This window comes from Macaca fascicularis, chromosome 3 (genome assembly GCF_037993035.2).
Source record: "Macaca fascicularis isolate 582-1 chromosome 3, T2T-MFA8v1.1".
NCBI classification, from domain to species: Eukaryota; Metazoa; Chordata; class Mammalia; order Primates; family Cercopithecidae; genus Macaca; species Macaca fascicularis.
This window is the reverse complement of record NC_088377.1, coordinates 75626993-75649504: the sequence shown is the minus strand read 5'-3', so window position 1 is coordinate 75649504 and position 22512 is coordinate 75626993. Positions and strand designations below refer to the sequence as shown.

At 46.1% G+C, this 22512-nt stretch overlaps 1 long non-coding RNA gene across 1 annotated transcript in view; it reads left to right on the top strand.

Annotated features, from left to right (window-relative positions):
* The window catches only part of LOC123572377 (uncharacterized), a 52304-nt gene that overhangs the window by 13969 nt on the left and 15823 nt on the right, over positions 1-22512 (top strand). Inside the window, exon 2 of the long non-coding RNA XR_006696917.2 lies at positions 16356-16473. This is a non-coding gene — a long non-coding RNA (uncharacterized lncRNA). The remainder of the gene's footprint in view (positions 1-16355; positions 16474-22512) is intronic.

The following is a 22512-nucleotide window of genomic DNA, read 5'->3' as shown; positions in this document are numbered from 1 at the left end:
GTATGGAGAAAAGACACAAGATGGCAGTGTTACTCAGAGAAAGCAAAAGTGTATGGTGCCTTTCTCAGTAAAGTCTCATGTCACCTGGCAGTTCTTCACGTCATTGACATGATTGTCCTCAGTATTTTCTTCTCCAGGTGCTAATGGGAGTCTTCTCTAATGTACTTAATTACTGTCTACACTCAATAACTACGTCACAGATCCTTAAAACATCTCAAGAGCTTTGAAATAGAGCTTCTGTTTTTCTGTTGTTGTTGCAAATAAAAGTGAAAAATGTAAATAGTTTGCAATCAGTAATCTATTTCGTTATTAGGGAGACTCATGTCTACTGCAGTTTGTTACTCAGTAATGGAAGCCCCTGAGAAGTCCTCTTACCTCTGGGAAGAGCGCTTTGCATCCCAGAGAATCGGATTCGCATTTCAGGCAGTCAGCCACTGGAGGGCAGTGCAGAAGCATGAATGCCCTCATCTGCCCCGGAGGCGGGAAACGCTGCAGCAACTGCATCTCCTAAGAGAGCCTAGGACCAGGTTATTAGCAGAGGGGAAGGGAAAATGAATCCATTCTGGAAACCATCCGTTTGATTCAGAATGTTTTGTTTAAGAGAGTATTTCTTGGACTGGGCACAGTGGCTTACGCCTGTAATCCCAGCACTTTGGAAGGCCAAGGTGAGCAGATCACTTGAGGTGAAGAGTTCGAGACCAGCCTTGCCAACGTGGTGAAACCCCTTCTCTACTAAAAACGCAAAAGTTAGCCGGGTGTGGTGGTGTGTGCCTGTAATCCCAGCTACCCGGGAAGCTGAGGCAGGAGAATCGCTGTAACCTGAGAGGTGGAGGCTGCAGTGAGCCGAGATCATGCCACTGCACTCCAGCCTGGGCAGCAGAGCAAGACTGTCTTAAAAAAAAAAAAAAAAAAAAAAAATCTTGGTAATGACAAAGTTGTGTCCATCAGACGAACTCTAGAACTCTACAGATAACTGTAGAGCCTCGATGTACAGAGCAGCTAAGTGCAGACTGGAGAGAGGGCAGGCAGGGGCCAGCTGAGGGCAGGTGTTATGCCCAGACCGTTTATTCCCCGAAGAAGACCACCAGAGTCCAGAGTCAAAGCTAAGCAGCAAGGATCTTTATTACAGGTTCGAACCTGGAGCTCTCACTTGCTCGTGAAACGAGACGGGCAGGAGAGCTCCCCTACTGAGCGCCGAACAATGTTATATAGTCTAAGGAAAGTAGGCATAGAATCATTATACAAATTAGAGGTATGATTGGCTGGAATTTGAACAAAGCGATTTGGCAAACTATGATTGGTTCCCGCCATTTCTGATATTTCAGTACAACCCTTGAGGCGGAAGAGCAGTTTTACACAAAGGCAGTTAATTATATTGCATCAGGTTGCACGACCAGTTTATGGCTATCTTGCTTAAACACACCTTGTGACCTGGCTATCTTACTTAAACATTCCTTGTGACCTGGCCTCAGAAAGAGAAACATGTACTTACAGAACTTACGAAACCTCTGGTACGTGCAAAGATTAGAGAGCAGAACAAGGGTGTAGCGGGTGGGGGGCAGGTACACATCTATCTTTGTGTCCTTTCATTTCTCCCTTCTCATAAGTAACTGGATGTCCAATCTTGGATTTCCAGAGTCTTATAGCCTCACTTTCTGGGTGCAGGAGAGGCTGGTGATGGCTACGGAGGACCATTAGTTGGATGGTATCAAACCTTTCTCTGACAAATTGTAAAATTTTATTTACCACACAGGGGCCTATAGTGAATAGAAGTAGTAAAGACATTAGGGGGCCTAAAAGGGGTGCCAGAAGGGAAAACATTGAAGAGCTCCACCAATTGTTAGCGGCTGTAGTGAATTGTTGCTTTTTCATTTCTAAGCTTAGTTCATGTAGGCGTTGGACTCTTTCCTCAACTAACCCTGACTCATTTATATAGAAACAGCATTCTTCTTTGAGGAACATACAGGTACCTCCTTTCTCAGCCGTGAGTAAGTCTAAGGCTCTGCGGTTTTGAAGGGTGACCTGTGCTAGGGAGGTGAGCTGCCGCTGAAGGGAGGCTAGGGAATAGGCGGAGTCTTCCATAGCAACAGAGAATTGTTGTAACAGCTTGTCGTTTTCTATCATGGAGTGTTGTAGGGCCCCTCCTGCTAACCCCGCTGCGACGACAGAGGTGGTTAAGGATATTCCGGCAATTAGTGGTAGAAAAACTGCTCGTCTATGTCGCGCAGTTTTAGTTGGGGCGGTCCCTGCCCAGCCTATGAACTCTGCCGGGGTTAGCAGTGTCAGTCGGGGAACTAGGGTAACAGGGATACATAACTGTCCGTCAGAGATGCTTTTGGACAGAGTTTTTAACAGAGTCATATTACACCAGAAGAACACACCAGGGGGAGCATATATGGGACTATTAGGGTATGTAGCCGATTGGTTGCAGAGGCTGTTGCTAAATGCCGAATAACAATAGGGGTATTTCTCTTGGTATGGGTCACGGTACAGGGCTACATCGGGTATCGTGACTATCGATGAGTTAAAACCTGTATAGTTTGTGGGAGGGGAGGATAGAGGAACAGCCGTTAATGGTGGTCTTCCTAGGGTTGCACACATAAAGCAAGAGGACAGGTCGCCTAAACCAGTGAGGTTGGCGAATGCTAGCCCTTCCCGTAATAGAGTTAGCCAGGAGAAGGGCTGCAAGTCTTGTGATAGCTTGGTTTCTTGCCTGTGGATTTGTGTGTGGATTAAGGGTTGAATCTGGACTAGACTTCTCCACAGATATAAATGGCTACTGGGCCAGGTACTAGTTGATGAGTAATATACTCCCCCATGTTGTGGGGTTGTCCACCGAGAGTCCCATGGGTCTCTAATTATCCAAGTGTAAGTGACGGGAGACTCAGTTTTGTAAAAATACCACCCTTGTCGTTCTCTCCAGTATCGGACAGAGTGCGTCTTACAGTAGCTATATGGGCAACCTGCACTCTGGTGCCACCAATAATTTTTACAATTATATTCAGTTTGATCATATTCAAAACAGATCATGGGTATTGCTGGTTGGGCAATCTGGAACCTAGTGAAATTGAGGTAAACTATAGTATTACACCCTGAGGGGGGGCAGTCTGCGCTAGCTAGCAGTTTACCCGCTTGGGGGGTTTCCCCGGGGTGAGTTTTGTTCTCATAGAGCCAGAACCTCCAGACATAGGGATTAGACGGCGCAGCAGTGAGGAGAGTCAGATGCATAAGGCATAAAAGCATAGGTAAGCTAGACATGGTTACGGCTATGGGGATGACGGCGCAGGGTTAGCTTTAAGGGATTGTTCTTAGCTTTGTCTACAGTCCATGTAACCGGTGCTCCAGACGGCTCGAGAAGGTCGGATGTTGGGTCCACTGGTTTGACGTGTGTGTAGTGGATCCACAAAGCGATGCCTTCTACTTTGAGAGCAGTGGGAGTAGTCAGGAGTACTTGCAGTGGTCCTTTCCACCTGGGTTGAAGAGTTTCTTGCCGGTGGCGCTTGACTAGGACCCAGTCTCCCGGCTGGAACGGATGAGGCGTCGGCGGAGGTCCTGCCTCGTACAGTTCTCGTAGTCTGGGCCAAATTTCCTGGTGAATTTTCTGTAAGGCTTGTAAGGAGAACAGGAGCTCAGAGACATTTTCAGTTTCAGGTTTGAGTAAGTCATCTTTTAGACTGGGGACCAGGGGTGGGGGTCTGCCATACATGATTTCATATGGTGTGAGGCCTAGTCTGTAAGGGGTATTTCGGGCCCGGAACAGAGCGTAGGGGAGAAGTACTACCCAATTAGCGCCAGTCTCCATGGTCAATTTAGTTAAGGTCTCCTTCAGAGTCCGATTCATCCTTTCTACCTGTCCTGAGCTTTGGGGCCTATAAGCACAATGTAATTTCCAATTTGCCCCCAGAATGGAAGCCAAATCCTGACTTACCTTAGCAACGAAGGCTGGCCCATTGTCTGACCCTATTTGGACGGGAAAGCCATACCTGGGGAGGATTTCTTCCAAAATTTTCTTTGCTACAACCTGAGCAGTTTCTCTCTTAGTTGGGAACGCTTCTGTCCATCCTGAAAAAGTATCTACAAAGACAAGTAAGTACTGATACCTATATTTTCCAGGCTTTATCTCAGTAAAGTCTATTTCCCAATAGATACCAGGCCTAGTTCCTCTACACCTAATTCCTGTGGTGGTCTGGGTTTGGGGGCAAGCGTTGTTTAGTTGGCAGGCTTTGCAATTTGTTGTGACATCGCTGGCCAGTTCAGCTATGCGCCTGATTCTAAACTTGGCGTGCCTGATTAAGTCCATCATTCGCTGGGCACCCAGGTGGGTTGTCCGGTGGATGTGTTCCAACACCTGCCGTCCTAATTTTTCTGGTAGGATGGTTTGGTCATTTATATCAGTCCACCACCCATTTTTAACCTGTTTTAGGGGAAGCGTGTTCATCCATTCGCGATCCTGTTCGGTATAGTCGGGAAAACATGGCAAATTTCGCGGGCCAGGATCGGGGAGCTGGAGCGCGAGGAGCTGACTGGGAGCTTTTGCTATGCTCCTTGCGGTTTGGTCGGCTAAGAAGTTGCCTCGAGCAATTGGCGTAGTTGGTTTCTGATGCCCAGGGCAATGTACAATAGCCAATTTCTTTGGTTTCCACAAAGCAGTTAATAGAGCTAGGATCTCTTGCTTGTTTTTTATTTCTTTGCCTTCGGCTGTTAATAGTCCCCTTTCTCTGTAGATGGCCCCATGTATGTGCGCAGTAGCGAAAGCATAGCGGCTATCCGTGTATACTGTTAGTTTTTTCTCTGCCCCTAGGGTGAGGGCCTGTGTAAGGGCTATCAGTTCGGCTCTTTGGGCCGATGTCCCTGGAGGCAAGGGTTCCGCCCAGATTACCTCAGTCTCTGACGTTACAGCCGCTCCTGCATACCGCTGGCCTTGGTGGACATAGCTGCTGCCATCAGTGAACCAGGTGAGTTCTGTGTCGGGGAGCGGACGATCTTGCAGGTCCTCCCGCACCCCATGCACCTGAGCCAGTATCTCAGTGCACTCATGGGACGGGGCGTCCAAGTCTGGATTTGGCAGCAGTGAAGCAGGGTTTAAAGAGGTTGGGGGCAGAAAAGTTATTCTGAGGGGGTTTAACAGCAGTCCTTGATAGTGGGTGAGCCGGGCGTTACTCATCCATCGGTCCGGCGGCTGCCGGAGGACGCCTTCAATGGCATGCGGGGTTATAACGCGCAACTCTTGCCCCATGATAAGTTTATCAGCGTCTCGGACCATTAGGGCGGTCGCCGCGATTATCCGGAGGCAGGGTGGCCAGCCAGCAGCCACTGAATCTAATTTTTTTGACAAATAGGCAACTGGCCTCTGCCAGGGGCCTAGGTACTGTGTTAACACGGCTTTTGCAACACCCTTACTTTCATCCACGTATAAGTGGAAGGGCTTGGAGACATCAGGGAGCCCCAGCGCGGGGGCTGATAACAAGGCAGTTTTGATTTGCTGAAAGGCCAGCTCAGCCTCTTCCGTCCAATTGAAGGGCTGCCGTTCCTTTGTTGCCTGGTATAGGGGCTTGGCTAACTCAGCAAATCCGGGTATCCATAACCTACAGAACCCTGCCGACCCCAGGAATTCTCTCACTTGCCGTGTTGACTGGGGTCTAGGGATGCGTAGGACTGTTTCCTTTCGGGCTTTGGTTAGCCAGCGTTGCCCCCCTTTTAATAGGTACCCCAGATAAGTTACCTCCGACTTGCAGATCTGAGCCTTTGTTGCTGAGGCTCGGTAGCCTAGCTCCCCCAGAGTCTTCAGGAGGTCCTCAGTCCCTCGAACACAAGTTTCCGGGGACCTGGCCGCTATTAAGAGATCATCAACATATTGCAAAAGAGTTATTTCAGGGTGTTGCCGCCGGTACTCACCCAGATCTTCATGAAGGGCTTCATCGAACAGAGTTGGCGAGTTCTTGAACCCTTGTGGTAGTCTGGTCCATGTTAGCTGACCGTTGATGCCCCTCTCAGGATCCGTCCATTGAAATGCAAAGAGTTCTTGACTTTTGGGAGCCAGAGGAAGGCTGAAGAAAGCGTCTTTTAGATCAAGAACGGTATACCACTGTTTTTTGGGATGTAAGGCACTCAGAAGGGTGTATGGATTGGGCACAGTGGGATGTATGTCCATGACCCTTTTATTAACTTCTCTTAAATCCTGTACTGGCCTGTAGTCCGTACTGTTGGGTTTACGAACAGGTAACAGTGAAGTATTCCAGGATGAGTGGCAAGCCCGTAGGACTCCCTGGTCTAGGAGTCGGCGGATATGGGGCGTAATTCCTTCTCTTGCCTACAGGGGCATAGGATATTGCCGAACCCGAACGGGGTCCGTCCCTGGCTTAACTTCCACAAATATGGCAGGTCGATGTTTAGCTAGCCCTAAGCCCCCAGTTTCTGCCCACGCTTCAGGGAAACGCTGGAGCCAAGAGTCAATTCCCTGATCGGGGGGCTTTTGCTCTTGATGGAGTCGGTACTCATCTTCTAAGGTGACAGTCAGGATAGATATTGGCCTGTTTTGGGAATCAGTTATCTTGGGCCCTTCTGGCTCAAAGTGGATTTGGGCCCCCATCTTTGTCAGCAAGTCCCTCCCTAGTAGAGGGCAGGGGCTCTCTGGGATGACTAGGAAGGAATGGGAGACTTTTCCCGTTCCTAAGTCTACAGTCCTCTGGGTTGTCCAGGGGTATTTTTTGATGCCTGTGGCCCCGTGCACCCAGGATGTTTTCTTAGACATTTTTCCAATTGGTTTGGTTAGGACTGAGCGTTCCGCCCCAGTATCGACCAAGAAGCGAACTGGGGACCCCTCCACTTGCAAAGTTACCCTGGGTTCGGGGAGGGGGTCCGAACCCCGTCCTCCCTAGTCAGAGTCCTGGGTAACGAGTACGGAGGTAGGGTTAGCTGGTCTCCGTTTCTTTGGGCAGTCTTTAATCCAGTGGCCACGTTCCTTGCAATAAGCACACTGATCTTTTTCTAATCCTTGCCTAGGGCCTTGTTTTTTCTGCTTTCTGTTTTGGCCATTTCCTGCCTGGGGGAAAGCTGCTACTAAGACTTTGGTCATTTCTTTGGTTGCCTTGAACTGTTTTTCTTCTGGAGTATCCCTATTATTATAAACTCGCTGGGCCATCTGAAGGAGGTCCTGAATCTGCTTTCCCTCTAAACCTTCTAATTTCTGGAGTTTTCTTTTAATATCTGGTGTTGCCTGGTTTACAAAGGACATTACTACCGCTGCCTGATTTTCCGGTGCTTCCGGGTCCATAGGGGTAAACTGTCTGAAGGCTTCCATTAATCTCTCTAAATACACAGCGGGGCTTTCTGTCTTACCTTGTAACACAGAATATACTTTAGCCAAATTGGTGGGCTTGCGAGCTGCAGCCCGGAGACCCGCCATTAGAGTCTGGCGATAAATGAGCAGTCGTCCCCTACCTTCTGCCGTGTTGTAGTCCCATCTGGGCCGGGTCAAAGGGAAAGCCGCATTAATGAGGTCAGGATTTGCAGTTGGCTGGCCGTCATCTCCTGGAACCAGTTTTCTGGCCTCAACTTGGATTCTTTCCCGCTCCTCCGTTGTGAACAGGATTCGGAGGAGCTGTTGACAGTCATCCCAGGTCGGCTGGTGAGTAAACATGACACTGTCTAACAACGAGGTTAGATCTTTGGGATTATCTGAGAACCGAGCATTTTGGGACTTCCAATTGTATAAATCACTGGTGGGAAAAGGCCAATACATGAGACGGGAGAGCCCGGTATCATCGAGCGATCCTATTTCTCTGAGAGGCAGGGCTACAGTGGAGTCAGGGAGTCGGGAAGCTTGGTCCCGCTGTACGTGGCCTCGTGTTCAGCCGGCCGGCCCCCCCAGGTTACTTTCACTCTCGGCTGCTTCCGCTTCTCGGTTTCCCTCTACGGAAGCACCACCCTGGGGGACTGGGTCCTGCGGGATAAGGTGCTGATATGGTGGGGGAAATGTGGGTTCTAACGTTAGGGGGTCCTGGCTGTCCGGCAGCACAGGGGCCGAGGGAGCAGAGGGAGTCTTTTGTCTTGTAGGTTGTGTTACTAGGACTTTGCAGGGCTCGAGGATGAATGGAGTTATCCAGGGTGGTGGGTTTTCCACAAGATCCTGCCACACTAGAATATAAGGAATTTGATCAGGATGTCCTGACTGCCCTGGCAGGAAAATCTTAGTTTTTACCTTAGTAATAATAGAGAGACAGAAAGTTCCTTCAGAGGGCCACCCTATGCCGAAAGAGGGCCACTCCGAACGGCAGAAAGTAACTAGCTTTCCCTTCTTTAGTTCTAAGCTTAAGTTACGCCCCCGAGCCTTCACATCCTTAAAATTGGTAACAAGGAGTGAGAGCGGCGTGCTCTGGTTGTTGCCCATCTTTGGACTGCTCCTACAAAGAGAAGGGGGGACGAAAATGAGTGTGAAGCAGAGGGGAGTATCCAACAGGTCCGGTCCTGGAGGGGGAAGAAAAGGTTTTATGTTTCGTTTTGGGCTTACACTTAACACTTAACAATAATGGACAGACAGTAATAACGATGAGCATTCGCGAGCGCGTGTCGGACTTCCGACCTGAGTCAGACGGGGCAACCAAGGATGGAGGCCCCCAGATGGGCACTGGGGAACGTCTCCCACCAGTCCCGAGTGGCTGTCTTCTAGCGCGTCCGCCAAGACCGTGCCACTTACAGAACAGACCAATACAGATTACAGATTACGGATTTCACGAAATTTCAGGGAGACAGACAGAGACAAAGACAGAGACAGTGACAAAGCCGGCTTACCTACAGATTAAGATCCGTTGACTTGGGGGTCTGGTGGGCTTGGGGGAAATCCCGGACGAGCCCCCATTTGTTATGCCCAGACCGTTTATTCCCCGAAGAAGACCACCAGAGTCCAGAGTCAAAGCTAAGCAGCAAGGATCTTTATTACAGGTTCGAACCTGGAGCTCTCACTTGCTCGTGAAACGAGACGGGCAGGAGAGCTCCCCTACTGAGCGCCGAACAATGTTATATAGTCTAAGGAAAGTAGGCATAGAATCATTATACAAATTAGAGGTATGATTGGCTGGAGTTTGAACAAAGCGATTTGGCAAACTATGATTGGTTCCCGCCATTTCTGATATTTCAGTACAACCCTTGAGGCGGAAGAGCAGTTTTACACAAAGGCAGTTAATTATATTGCATCAGGTTGCACGACCAGTTTATGGCTATCTTGCTTAAACACACCTTGTGACCTGGCTATCTTACTTAAACATTCCTTGTGACCTGGCCTCAGAAAGAGAAACATGTACTTACAGAACTTACGAAACCTCTGGTACGTGCAAAGATTAGAGAGCAGAACAAGGGTGTAGCGGGTGGGGGGCGGGTACACATCTATCTTTGTGTCCTTTCACAGGGTCCTGCAGGGGGAGGAGGCGCCAGGTGAACCTCCCATTTCCACGACTTGTACTCTTGGGGCAGCCCCTGGTCTGTGCCATGTGGATGGTGAAAGCTCACATGGAGAATATCTTACTACCTTGAAGAACCAGAGGACGAAGTTTAGGACAACCACAGTCACTAGCGGCCGGGGGTGGGGGGTGGGGTTCTGACAAACAGAAGAGCGCAGAGACAGGGAACCTCAGACGGTGAGTAAAGGCTGACTTCCTAGCAGGGCCATGCATGGACCTGACAGGCTTCCCTCGCTAAGGCCCAACCTGCAGCCCTGATGGCCCCGCTGCCCCACCCAGGTTCCCCATGCTGTGGGGAGATGAGTGGAAGCTGGAAGAGGGCAAGCCTGGTTCTGCTCCCAACCACTACTCCTAATGTCTTGAGCTTGTTACCAAAGCTCCCTGAGTTTTAGTTTGTTTTCCAGAGAAAAGATGAAACCAGACCTCTCTCCTAGGGCTGCTTTTGAGGACTACCAGGGATAACATGTGCAAAGCGCCTGACACAGAGGGCTTCACTCTGTCATTAATTTGCTTCCCGCCTCTTGTTTGTGGTTTCCCTGGCATCTTGTGACTAACTCCGTTACTGAGACCAGTTCTAGTGGCAACCTTCCAAGTCAGCTGGGTCTCAGGTCCTGATCTTACCGGTAAACGCAGTGAGTTTGCTTCTCACAAGCTTTGGTTATCTTGTCTGTCTCCCTTTTTGAAATCCAGGTTTGAAGACTATTCGGCCACACTTTTGCAGTGAGCACCAGCTTGCTAGACCTCCCCAAAGGAGCCCCTGGGGGGCTGCAGCCAGCAAGCTGGAGAGTTATCAATGTTCCAAGAATGTTTCAGAACCACTTGCTTTGTCAAACCTTGGCCTTGCGGACTTCCCATTTACATGAGATTCTCTAGTCTTTGCCCATCTTCATTTCCTATTGCCTCCTATATATTTTTCTTTTTTTCCTTTTTTTCTTTTTTTGTCAGTGGCAACTTTTACATGATTTTCTGTGACCGTGCACACAAGGACTAAAAGCACTCACTCTCTCTGCATCCAGGACCCATCCTCTCCTCTACCTCTCACTGCAGTCAATGGTCTTTGCTCCTCTGCCCTTCGCTCTTGCTGGGCCATGGTGACAGCTTCCTGGCTAGGTTCTCTGTCTTCTTCATTCATGGCCCTGCCTGCCATTTTCCCGACATCCAAGACTTAAACTTTTAAATACAGTCATCACATCATGTTAACTCTTCACTTTCACTTCTTGCATAGCTGCTTGCTGTAGCTGGAGTCAAATCAACCCTCCAAAGACCCTGGCTCCCTCTGTTGCCCTCACTCGCTGTGCTCCTGGCTCTTTCCGACTACACGCGTGTCAAGCTCCTTCTGTCATTCAGGCCTCCCCACTTGCTAGTCCCGTGCTCTAATATTCTTTCTTCTCCCGGCTGCTGCCTTTTATCAATTCCTGCTTTGGTTTTATCACTGTCTCCTCAAAGAGGTCTTCCCGGCTGTCCCAACTGAAGTAGTCCTCACTTAGCCTCAGCCCCTGTGTAAGCCATGGTAACATTTCGTTTCCTTCATCACACTTAGCGCTGTTGAAAATTGTCTTTATTTGTTCCAGCACCACAAAGTTCAGGTGTAAAATAGAGTTTACTGGAGGAAAACAGGCCAAGAATTAGTGGGGTGCACGATCTCCTTAAGGCGTGTTACTCCTTAGCGCTTAGGCAGGATATAGACAGTTTGGTGCATCAGGGCCAAGGCACCAGCAAGGAAGAGCAATGTCCCCATGATGCTCTGTATATTTATGGTGTGTATTTAAGAGAAGAGGGCAAGGGATATCTGTGGCACCGCACACATTTCCTAGTTGAGAAAGTGGCCTTGTTGGAAGGGAAGGTCCTCCAGAACCTGGAAACCAGACACTGACCCGTCCTCCTATTAGGCTCGGGTAGGGTGCCTACCAAGTGCTCTGCTGAGCTATTACATAAAAGCAGGGAGGAAGTGAGTCCCTGGGGCCATGCTTTTCTGCCTCTCCTCAGTAAAATATAAGCCCCATTAAGAAAGAGACTTTATCTTGTTTACCACTACAGTAGTACCAGGCACATAGAAAGGCAGTCAAAAAATATGTATTGCATGAATGGGAGAATAGTAGAATAAGTAATAACAAAATCATGATTCAAAAGTAACTGAAATTCAGAGAGAAAGACCAACTTTACTGGAAATGATATCTTGCTAGTGACCTGGAGCTGATGGGGAGGGGGTGTCTAATTTACTGCAGCATTGTAACTGCGCACAGAAGGCACAGCAGGAGGGCAGCCACTGATGTGGCTCCAACTCTTAGAGGTTCCTTTCCTGGTTTTAAATACATACCATGGCTGGGCACGGTGGCTCACGCCTGTAATCACAGCACTTTGGGAGGCCAAGCAAGGCGGATCAGGAGATCAGGTAGAGACCAGCCTGGCTGACACGATGAAACCCTGTCTCTACTAAAAATACAAAAAAAAAAAAAAAAAAAAAAAAAAAGCCGGGTGTGCCTGTAGTCCCAGTTACTCAGGAGGCTGAAGCAGGAGAATGCCATGAACCCGGGAGGCGGAGGTTGCAGTGAGCCGAGACCACAAGCAAAGTTTCATGTTTACTTTTGTCAGAGAAAGAGATTGGGATTCTTTGGAAGACATAGCCCAATTGCCTTTCATACCAAGAAAAATCTTTCTCATTCCGACTGTTTTGTTCATCTCAAACCAGCATCACAGACTGCCCTGGATGGGTTTTGGCAACAAGAGTGATAATGAAGTCATTTCCATGGTGATAAGGTCAACGTTGTTAATGCTTACTGCATCACAATCAATTTTTGAAATGCTTCTAAATTAGAAAAGTGAACAAACTTGTTAAATGAAGGAAAAGTGTACGATGAGCTAAATGCTGAGGAGAATGACTAATACTACACATGAAATACTCATCAGACACTTGATCACATGCACCTCAGGAGGGTTTCTTATTAGAATACGCTTCCCTGGAGATGAAGTCAGTGTTCTGGTTGCTCCCATTTCACAAATACCAACCTTGTAATAGATATTATTGACTTGTAAAATGGACAAAATTTGTTTTCAAAATGTCAATAAAAACTATTAAGTAAGCAAAACAAATCTTTAGCGGTCTCCATGATGGCCCATTAGTGGAATTACTTTTCTCCACCAGTGTAATACCTGTGTTTCAGGTCTCTTAGGAACTGAAAAAATTACACATAATGGAGAAATTATACCCATTAGGTCACTATGTGTTTCTACAAGTCAAGTAGTCTGTTGCAGTAGCTTTAAAGCAGATTTCTTAAGCTAATGATTAGTTTAACACAGTCTTACCCTCTCTGACATTTTACACTCCTGACTACTTCTTTCTTAGAATTCTCCTTAGCGCCATCTTTCCCCGTTTTGATGCTGCTCTCTTCCTGCTGCCTGTCAGGGCTTTTAAGTGATGTTTCTTTCTTTGATCACCTCCTGAACATCAATGGTAGTCCCCAATCAATCCATTCTCCTCCTGACACTTTTTTTCTAACCTCATCTGATCACATAGATTCAAATTTCGCTTAAATACAGGCTTTCAGTCAAACTTCTCAATAACGTTTGTAGCTATATCTAAAAATGGACTAATCTCCACTCAACAGCCCCCCAGGTTCCTGACACTCAACTCACCCACAGCTCCTCCATCCCCACCACCAGCTCCAGGTGCTTCCTTGATGTCCACATTGGGATGGACGTGATTCACTTTCCAATGCTAAGTGTGGGAACCTTTCTGCATCCCACCCTTTCACTCACTACGGTTCTCTGAATCCAGCCATCAACCCAGCAGCCTGCAATTCCTTAGAATATTTTCTCTTTTCCTTCCTATATATCTTATTCCAACCAGAACCACTGAAAGGCTCATGCCTGGTCTCCCTAAGCTCAGAAGGTACTCAGCTTCCACCTGGGAGGAGTAGGCCCCAGTCACCAAGTCTCTTCAAGCCTCTTCGACGAGACGAAGTGGGACCTCTTCAGTCTACATTCATTATACTTACATTCATTATATTTACATTACAGAGAGTTTATCAGGAAGAAATACAATTTATGCTAATAAATATTTCTTCTATATAAAAAATGTATAAGAATTTGAGAATAAAAACCATGGAAGTGAAAGATACTAATGCTGACCTTCAGAAGGCATGGGAGTGGGTGAGAAACCAAGATTGCAGTGACCTGGTTCTGGATTTCAGTTCCTCCATTTGTTTGACTGGGGCAAGATATTTTAGTTTGGGTTTCTTTGTAAAATGAAGAAGAACACTTCAGTCAAAGATACGTTTTGACAGTTAAATTATGTTGCATATGAAGTATATATCCCCAAAAGTTGCACATGGTAGATTCTCATCAAATCATAATTGTTATAACTTAGAAGCACAAGACTTTCATACTTGAAAAGTAAAATATCAGTAATAGTTTAAAATAACGGTTTAAGTAAACAATAATAGAAACGCCATGAAGAATCCACCCTGTCTGCCAGGGAATAGTGCTGACAGTCATTCCTCAAGGAGCCCAGATTGTCTGGAGCGGAAAGAAATTACAGACAGGAAACCTCTACCTAGACACAGCAGCACCACACACCAAATGTTCTCTGACTCCTCTGCTCCTGAAAAAGATTTTGCTGCACAAAGCACAAAAAAAAAGAAAAAAAATGTTTTATAGATTATTATGATCTTTAAATAAGATTAGGGCCGGGCGCGGTGGCTCACACCTATAATTCCAGCACTTTGAGAGGCTGAGGCGGGCAGATCACAAGGTCAGGAGTTCAAGACCAGCCTGAACAACATGGTGAAACCCATTTCTACTAAAAATACAAAAAATTAGCTGGGCATTGTCGTGCATGCCTGTAATCCCAGCTGCTCAGGAAGCTGAGACAGGAGAATTGCTTGAACCCGGGAGGCGAAAGTTGCAGTGAGCCGAGATCACACCACTGCACTCCAGACTGGGCGACAGAGCGAGACTCTGTCTCACGGGAAAAAAAATTTTAAAATAAGAATATTCTAAGACTCACCTCTCATCTATGCCCAGGGACTTCTAGGTTTGAAAGCATTTCCACCACTACTGATAATGTAAGGGGGGCACTGGGGAAAGTATAGCTGCATAATCCTTCCCTGCGGGTGCCACTCACTAACCTCTAGGCTCTCCTGGGTGTGGACTGGTTGGGGAAGATGATTGGAAACTGGTTGGGGGAGATGATTGCACACAATGATAAGAGAGAAACTTGGCTGGGGCTATTAGAGGTCGTTTATTTAGTTCAACATTTCATGTACTAAAGAGGAAACCCAAGTCCAGACTGGCTGAGTTGGAAAAGTCACCGAGCTACTGGAAGCAGAGCCAGGCCTAGATCTCCTAGTCCAAAACTTCTTTTCTCCCACACCACAGCTGCTGCTTTACATTACCAGGGTTTTGGAATTTTACTCATTCAAATGCAAATGTTTTGTGTGCTTCTTTAATGGGACATTTTTTTGTTTTACTTTACTAAGTAAAGTACTGAGTGAATGAGAGTGGATTGGAGGTGTTGAAATCGTCAACCTCTTTTAAAGCATTGTTATTTTTCCTTTGTTTCTCTTTATGATGTGAAACACTTACTCCTTTTTCTTCCCAGCTTGAATTGGAGACAGCAGCACAGATGACTTTCTTGTTCTAGTGGATGATGGAAGTAGTGAGGATGCGATTAACGAAATCAATGGCTCATGGGAAAGCCTTCCCATTTCCAATCTCACCCCTACTTCAGGATATGGTCCAGTGAATCCGTTGCTATGAAACAGTGCTGCAGCTGGGCTCAGTGGGGGTCTGGGTGGTCTCACAAAAGCTAGCAATAGTTGCAACTTTGAGAAATTAGAGGTGTTGCGGGCTGTCCAATATCACATCACTGGGATAAGTCATGATCGTGTGACTTCATAAAGTTTGCCATTGACCCATTGATCAATTAGTTATTGAAGTCATACTATATTCCAGGTATTGTATTAGGTTCCGGGGATATACTGTCCTTGCTCCATAGTCCACATGGACCAATCAGCGAGTGACCGTGATGTGATGTGGTGGATGCAGTGATGGAGAAAGACGAAGTGAAAATATTCACACACCAGAGTGCCATCTAACCCATCTTCCGAGGTCAGGGAAGGCTTTTTGGAAGAGATGATATTTAAACAGAGACCTTACGAATAAAATAGGTGGCACAAGTGAAAAGGTGGACTAGAGGATGTTCCTATCAGAAGAAGCTGTATTGTATGTCAAAGGCTCAGAGACATCAGAGAACAGGCAGAACGCAGGGAAGTACAAGTGCACAGTGTGCCGAGAGCACAGGATACAGGTGCAAGATTGGGAGGAGGAGGTGTCCACGGATGGGGTGGACGCGCTGCAGGGCCTCCAAGGCCGTACACAGCCTCTCCTTGTCTGCCACAGGACTTTGCATGTGACCACTGCACCTCCAGGAAGGCCAGGTGCACCTCGCTTCCCATGCACCCGGCCTCATGGCCTTTGGGGGTTGTCGTGTGGAATGGAGATGACATGAGTGGTGCCTGTGAGGTCAGGGAATTGAGTATACATGTCACCACTCAGAATGGGGCTCCTGGGTGGTGGAGGGAGTGTAGTTTCCTTGCAGTATCTTTGAGCAAGGACAAGATGGCAACAGAGGAGTAGCTGCAACTAATAGAAAGATTTCAGCTAGCAATAGCTTAAAGAAGGTAGGAGTCTCTTTTCCTTGCATGCGAAGGCAGCCTGCATACAGGCAGCTTGGGCCCTTTGTGACAGCCACACAGCGTCCTCTGAAAGGGCGACTCACCTCCCAGGTTTCTGAAGCCTCGTTCTCTGCAGGTGGCTTCAACCCCGGGGCTGCATAAACTTTAGCCATCCCATCTGCATTCTAGCATGGAGCTGGGCTGGACAGCTAGCAGCCCTTTCCAGGTTAGTCAGGATCTTTGATTTTGGAGCACAAGGCTTCTGCATGCTACTGACTGGGTCCCAGCCTCTTTCCCTCTGTGGCACCGTGGTGAATGGGAATTTCCACCACTGCCTCCGTTAGGTAACTATGGTGAGCCTGGAAATTGCTTAATATTATTTCCACTGCTGAGGTCTGTTTTTGTCTTTTTAAAAATTATTCTTTATTCTTAACATTTTATTTTTAAATAATTTTGGGGCCGGGCGCGGTGGCTCACGCCTGTAATCCCAGCACTTTGGGAGGCCGAGGCGGGCGGATCATAAGGTCAGGAGATCGAGACCATCCTGGCTAACATGGAGAAACCCCGTCTCTACTAAAAATACAAAAAAAAAAAAATTAGCTGGGCGTGATAGCGGGCGCCTGTAGTCCCAGCTACTCAGGAGGCTGAGGCAGGAGAATGGTGTGAACCCTGGAGGCGGAGCTTGCAGTGAGCCGAGATCGCGCCACTGCACTCCAGCCTAGGCGAAAGAGACAGACTTCATCTCAAATAAATAAATAAATAAATAATTTTGGACAACAAAAAAATTACAACAGTACTACAAAAAATTCCCATATACCCTTTGTACCTTCCCAAAATGTTGCTATCCTAAATAACTGTAGTATAATCAAAGTCAGGAACTCAAATTGCTAGAATACTAGAAATACATCCATACACCTTATTCAACTTGCAGTGCCCCACTAATGTCCTTTGTCAGGATCCAGACCAGGAACACAAGTGGCATTTAGTTGTCATGCCTCAGTCTCCCACAACATGACTATTGTGCCTTCTAAATGCATCATATCAGCATGTGTGTGATCTTACACTTTGATGCCTTTGTTAAGGTATTATATGGCAGGTTTCTCGACCATAACATTTACTATTTTTCCCGTTGCAATTATTAAGTATCTTGTAGAGAGCTACACTGAAACTAAGCAAATGTCCTGTTTCTCATTATACTTCCCTCCCGCCCAGCTGGTTTTAACACCTGTTGATAACTTTTGCCTGCAATAGCTGCTCCTGTGGTATTTGTCAAATAGTGATTTTGTTGTGGTCTTTTAAAGTGCCATCATGGGCACACAATCCACAGCTGGGTTTGAGAATTTCCGGAAGTTAACTCTTGTCAGACCACTATCCCCTGTGGTTGGTCCCTGGTTATTCAAGGCCTGCTATGCTGTCACGGGCCCCTGCAAGGCTTCCCTGTGAAAGCCAGCCCCAGGCAAAAGCACTGTTCCAGGCTCCACTTTCTGCTTATTCTCCACCTGCTGCTTCTGCTCTTCTTTCTTTTTTGGATCCAGACCCCGGGGGTTATTCCTGGAACAAATCTAGATCTGAGGTTGGGCTTTGTTTGCATCTTTTTGGTGCAGCACCCCATCGTCTCTCCTCTTGGGTTTATTAATCCTGACCTCCACCTTCCTCCTCCCCTAACACAGTCCTCTGAAGTTGGAGTCTATCACAGCCTTCATCATGCAGGTCATTCATGGAAATCCATCTCTTCAAATCTCTGTGCATTTGTGGAGGTGTTCTCTAACATTGTCCCTTTGGAAGACTAACAGCCAATATTGGACAAATTATTCATGTACTTGGGAATTTGTGGACATAGTCAAATTGAATAAGTGATTATTTTGTCATTAAAAACTAAACTATGCTCACCCCTGATTATCCACCAAGGGATGATTGGAGTTGAGGAGAGGGGTGGTAGGGGCAAGTCCCACTGAAGAGTAGGTCAAAATCTCCTTGGAGAACTAGGCATACCATTTTTATGTTCATCAGAAGTACGCATTGGTCAAAAAGGCTGAGAAACTGTCTTAGCACAAAGTAGACCACTTTAAAGATCTAGATGTGAGTATAATTGAGAGACAGGATTGGGGTGAAGGAGTCAAGCTAGTCTCAGCAATTGCAGCATAGAACAGGAGGAATGCAATAATAACAATGAGATCTTTACTGAGTCCTTACTATGCCCCAAGCACTCTGCGAACACTAACTCATTTAACCTCCACAGTAACCTAGAGCAGTAGGTACAATTGCTGTTCTCATTTTAGAGCTGTTGGTTCAGAGTGATGAGATAATCAAACGGCACTCAGGCAGTTACTTGGGGAGCCAATACTGCAGCCCAAAGCATCTGACTCTAGCACTCACATCCTGATCATTGCCCACCATGCCTGACCAGGAATGAAAGCAAAATGAGGTTTCACTGTGATCTGGGGGGACGTGGTTTGTAAGGGTGCCTGCACCCATGCCTGTCACGGAGCACACTTCCCATTGGGAACATCCCTGTCGACACTGTTTGGCCACCATGGCACCCTCTGGCCTCCTGCCCACAGCAGGAACAGACCGTGGCCTTCTTGTGATGGTGGGTCTTTCTTTGGCTATTGCATCACTGCTCACTTGCCCTCATGTCACCTAACCAGTAAGTCCACATGTGGGATCCCAGTCCCTGTCACACACACATCCACTCAGGACAGGAAGTGCATGGCATGACGTGACTCATAATCAGAGGGAGAGGGAATTGCGCTCAGCTGGCGAAGGCAAAGAAAGAACAAATAGAGGCTGCAGTCACCAAGAAGAAGAGAAGAGGAAGGACCAAGGCTGGTAATTGGTTAATAAGCACTGAGATGACCTTGCTTCTTGTTAAAATATTGAGATGTTTCCAACTGCTTGGTAAGTGGCCACTGCTCCAAGCCCACCACCTTCCTAGTGCCCTGTCACTGTCTTTCCCCTTTCCAGCAGCTACAGAATTCAGAATGGTTTAATTCAGAATGGTTAGGTCCTAACCACTTGAATATTTTAAGTATCACCCCAGAAGAGAACTAATACTGAACATTTGGCAAAAGTACAGACTTTACTACCTTTCATCGCGTTACTCCAGAGTGCGATTTCTATGGCGCGCAATCCTTCTCCCTGTCGAAATGCTCTTCCCCTTTGCAGCTTTTATCCCGCAACGCAGATGCTGAAGATTCTGCTTTCACTCCCCTTCCTTGGGAAAAGCCCAGCAGAGAGGACTTCCAACCAAACTGCCCTTAGCCATTCAGCATGGCCTTGCTACCGAGAAGTTCACCTTCTTGGCAACTGTGGGCTATACTGCCCCAGCATGGACCCAAGGCAGAAGAGGGCCCTCATGCACTCTGCACCCCTGCCAGACTTCTGTGAAATTAATGGCTCAGATAGCAAAGAAACCCAGTTCAGCCAACGAACTACTTAAAAGGCGGTTACAATCAAGGCCTAAGATGTGATAATTTGATACACATATTCATTGTGTAATAGTTTTCACATTAGCACATCCATGGCCCCCAGTAGCTATCGTGTGTGTGTATGTGGTTAGGACATGGACAGTCTGTCAGATTCAAAACCAAGAACAACTCTTCTCCAGTGTTCCTTCCTCCAGTCCTCATTCTCTGCACCCTAGAGCAAACCCACCTCCTGTAAGTAACACAAATTAACTTTAGTGTTAGAGAATTTGGTGTTTAGGAAATGGTCTTTGAGCCTCAGACTCAGTCTAGATGTTTTTCAGCCTGTGCCTCATCTGGGTGCCTTGCCATCCTGGTTTCAGTGAGACCTGGAGCTGGCTCAGCTTTCTTTCCTGCCCGTGCCATCTGCTTCATGCTCCCATACTTTTCTTATAAAACAATATTTTAAACTCTTAAATAAAATTGTAGGAAAAAAGTCATCCATAACCCTAACTCACAAAGTAATTACTCTACATTTTAGTCTATTATTTTCATGTCTGTAATCATATAAATAATTATACCCATAGCCTTAAATTTTTCTCTCAAATATTTTATTGTATAATTTCATATTCTTAAATTACTATTTTAATAGCTAAATATGTCATTTAGCTACTATGTCCTAATTTCCTTAACCATTTCCTTATTGTTAGATACTTTTTAAAAAAATTATTTTACAGTTACAGATGATGTTACAATCAGTACTTCAATGGACTTCCTTATTTTCCTTTCCACTGTTTGCTTAGAAAAAACCCTTTGGAATTAGAATACTGGTCCAAGTCATATAAACATTTTCATAGCCTTTTAACTTTCCATGAGGGCTGTATTTATTTATACCACTTGCCTCATTACATGTCTGCATTCTACTTGTATGTCTTACCCAAACTTCTTCTGTAATTTTTATATTATCCTTTATTTTACTTAGAAAAATTTATATTTTTATGTAATTGTATCTGTTATTTTTCTCTTCTATCTTATATTGCTTTAATTCTTAGAATGTTATCAACACTTTAAAGTTTGCCTTTTTGCTGGCCCATCTATAATTTCCTTAATATCTTGTTGTTTATATACTTGGAAACTTCTGAATGTAGTTTTATATTTATTTCTTTTCCACAACACTGTATCATTAACCCAATATCATTTATGATGTTTTGCTGTTTTTGCAAGGTTATATTAATCCTACACTAATCTAGGTCAATTTCTGGGCTCTCTACGCATTTGCATTCATATGTTTTTATATTTTTCATTTATAATTCTTTGCTTTCAACATGATGCTGTAGTATGTTTTGATATCAGGTACAGATACTTATCCCTTGTTATTATTTTTCTAAAAACATTCTCGTATAAGAGGCAATCTTCACTTCCATGCTATTTGAGTAGTCTGTGCTCTTGGCCACACCCTAAGCTAAGCCAGCACCGTGATTATCCCACCTCTGAAATAATAAACTTAAATTTCACTAAACTGCACAGTCTTTCTCTTCGCCTTCCCTACTCTTTTATTCCAAGTCACCCTGCACTTTGCACCATTGGGATCTATTACCCTAGCTCCTCACTTCACTCCTCATCACCCCGGCAGAGCAAAATGATCAGTCATTTTAGGATAATCCCATCAGCATTTCACGTTTCACAATTTCTTGTCTGTCCACCAAAGCTACGTCGCCCATTTCCAACTCTGGAGGACCCTGTCTGTCCAGGCTCAGTTTCTTCCCTCAGCTGCCTGGTGCAGCCTCACAGAAATCAAGGGCCCCTGTCCCATTACAGTAGTTTCTCTGGTTGTGCACGCAGGATTTGCGTCAGGGTGGTAGAAGACTGGAATTGGGAAATCCAAATATGCTGCATTCTCCCATCTACGATGTTGTTATAGTGAGTGTTAAAAATTCTGGAACAGATTTTAAAACACGTCAGTCACCAACTAGGAGACTAAAGAGTTACCCTAGGAACACAGCATGCAAATTTCCATTTTTACCAGTAGCATTCATTTAAATAGGAAATAGGAAACTATAGAAGGAAATGTGTGTGTGTGTGTGTGTGTGTGTGTGTGTGTGTGCGCTCGCGCGCGCGCGCGCGTGCGCACAAGTGTGTGTGTGTGTGTGTGTGGAAGGGGTAAAACGGAAACACAGGGACAGAGACAGAAACAGTTGAGAATTCCTCAAAAAACCCGATCTGCTGGAGTTTGTATACATTATCTTTTCCAAGCTTGAAAAAAGTTCTTCACGGAAGTAATGACCCCGGACTTGCAGAAGAGAGCGCTAAAGCTCAGAAAGTAAAGTCAGCTCTCAAGAAGACTTCGCTAGTAACTGGTCAAGTAGGATCCCACTCAGATCTGCATGCTCCACCTACTGTCACAGGCTTCCACGATGCAGTGAATCAAACAGTATTGTCACTGCATACCTCATTACAATGCCACGCTGTCTCAGCTCCACGACAGAGATGTTATTGGCCATTGTGTTCAATGACACCTAGCAATGCCTGCTTCCTATCAGTTACTTAACCAATAGTTGTTGAGTAAATTGCTCCATTCACTTATATTCATGGCATATGGATGAATAAAGAGCATGCTCACCAAATATTTGGCTAGCAAGTACTCATGTATGTACAAAAGAACAGCCACATGTCAGGCAACAGAATCAGGGTCAGAAACTCTCCTGCTGGGGCAGCAAGCAATGCGGTGGGACAGGCTGCCTCAAAGCCTCCTTTTGGGTTCACACCCCACAGGAAAACGCAGTAGAAGAGATTGGGAAGAGTACTTTCGATTTTGTTTGGGGGTTGGTTTTTTTGCGTTTTGGTTATTTTTAAAAATTAACACCTTGCGTTGGTGTGGTACCTTTGTTACAACCAACAAACCAATGTTAGTACACTCCTATTAGCAAACATCCGTAATTTACATTAGGGTTTACCCTTTTGTTATATAGTTGTATAATT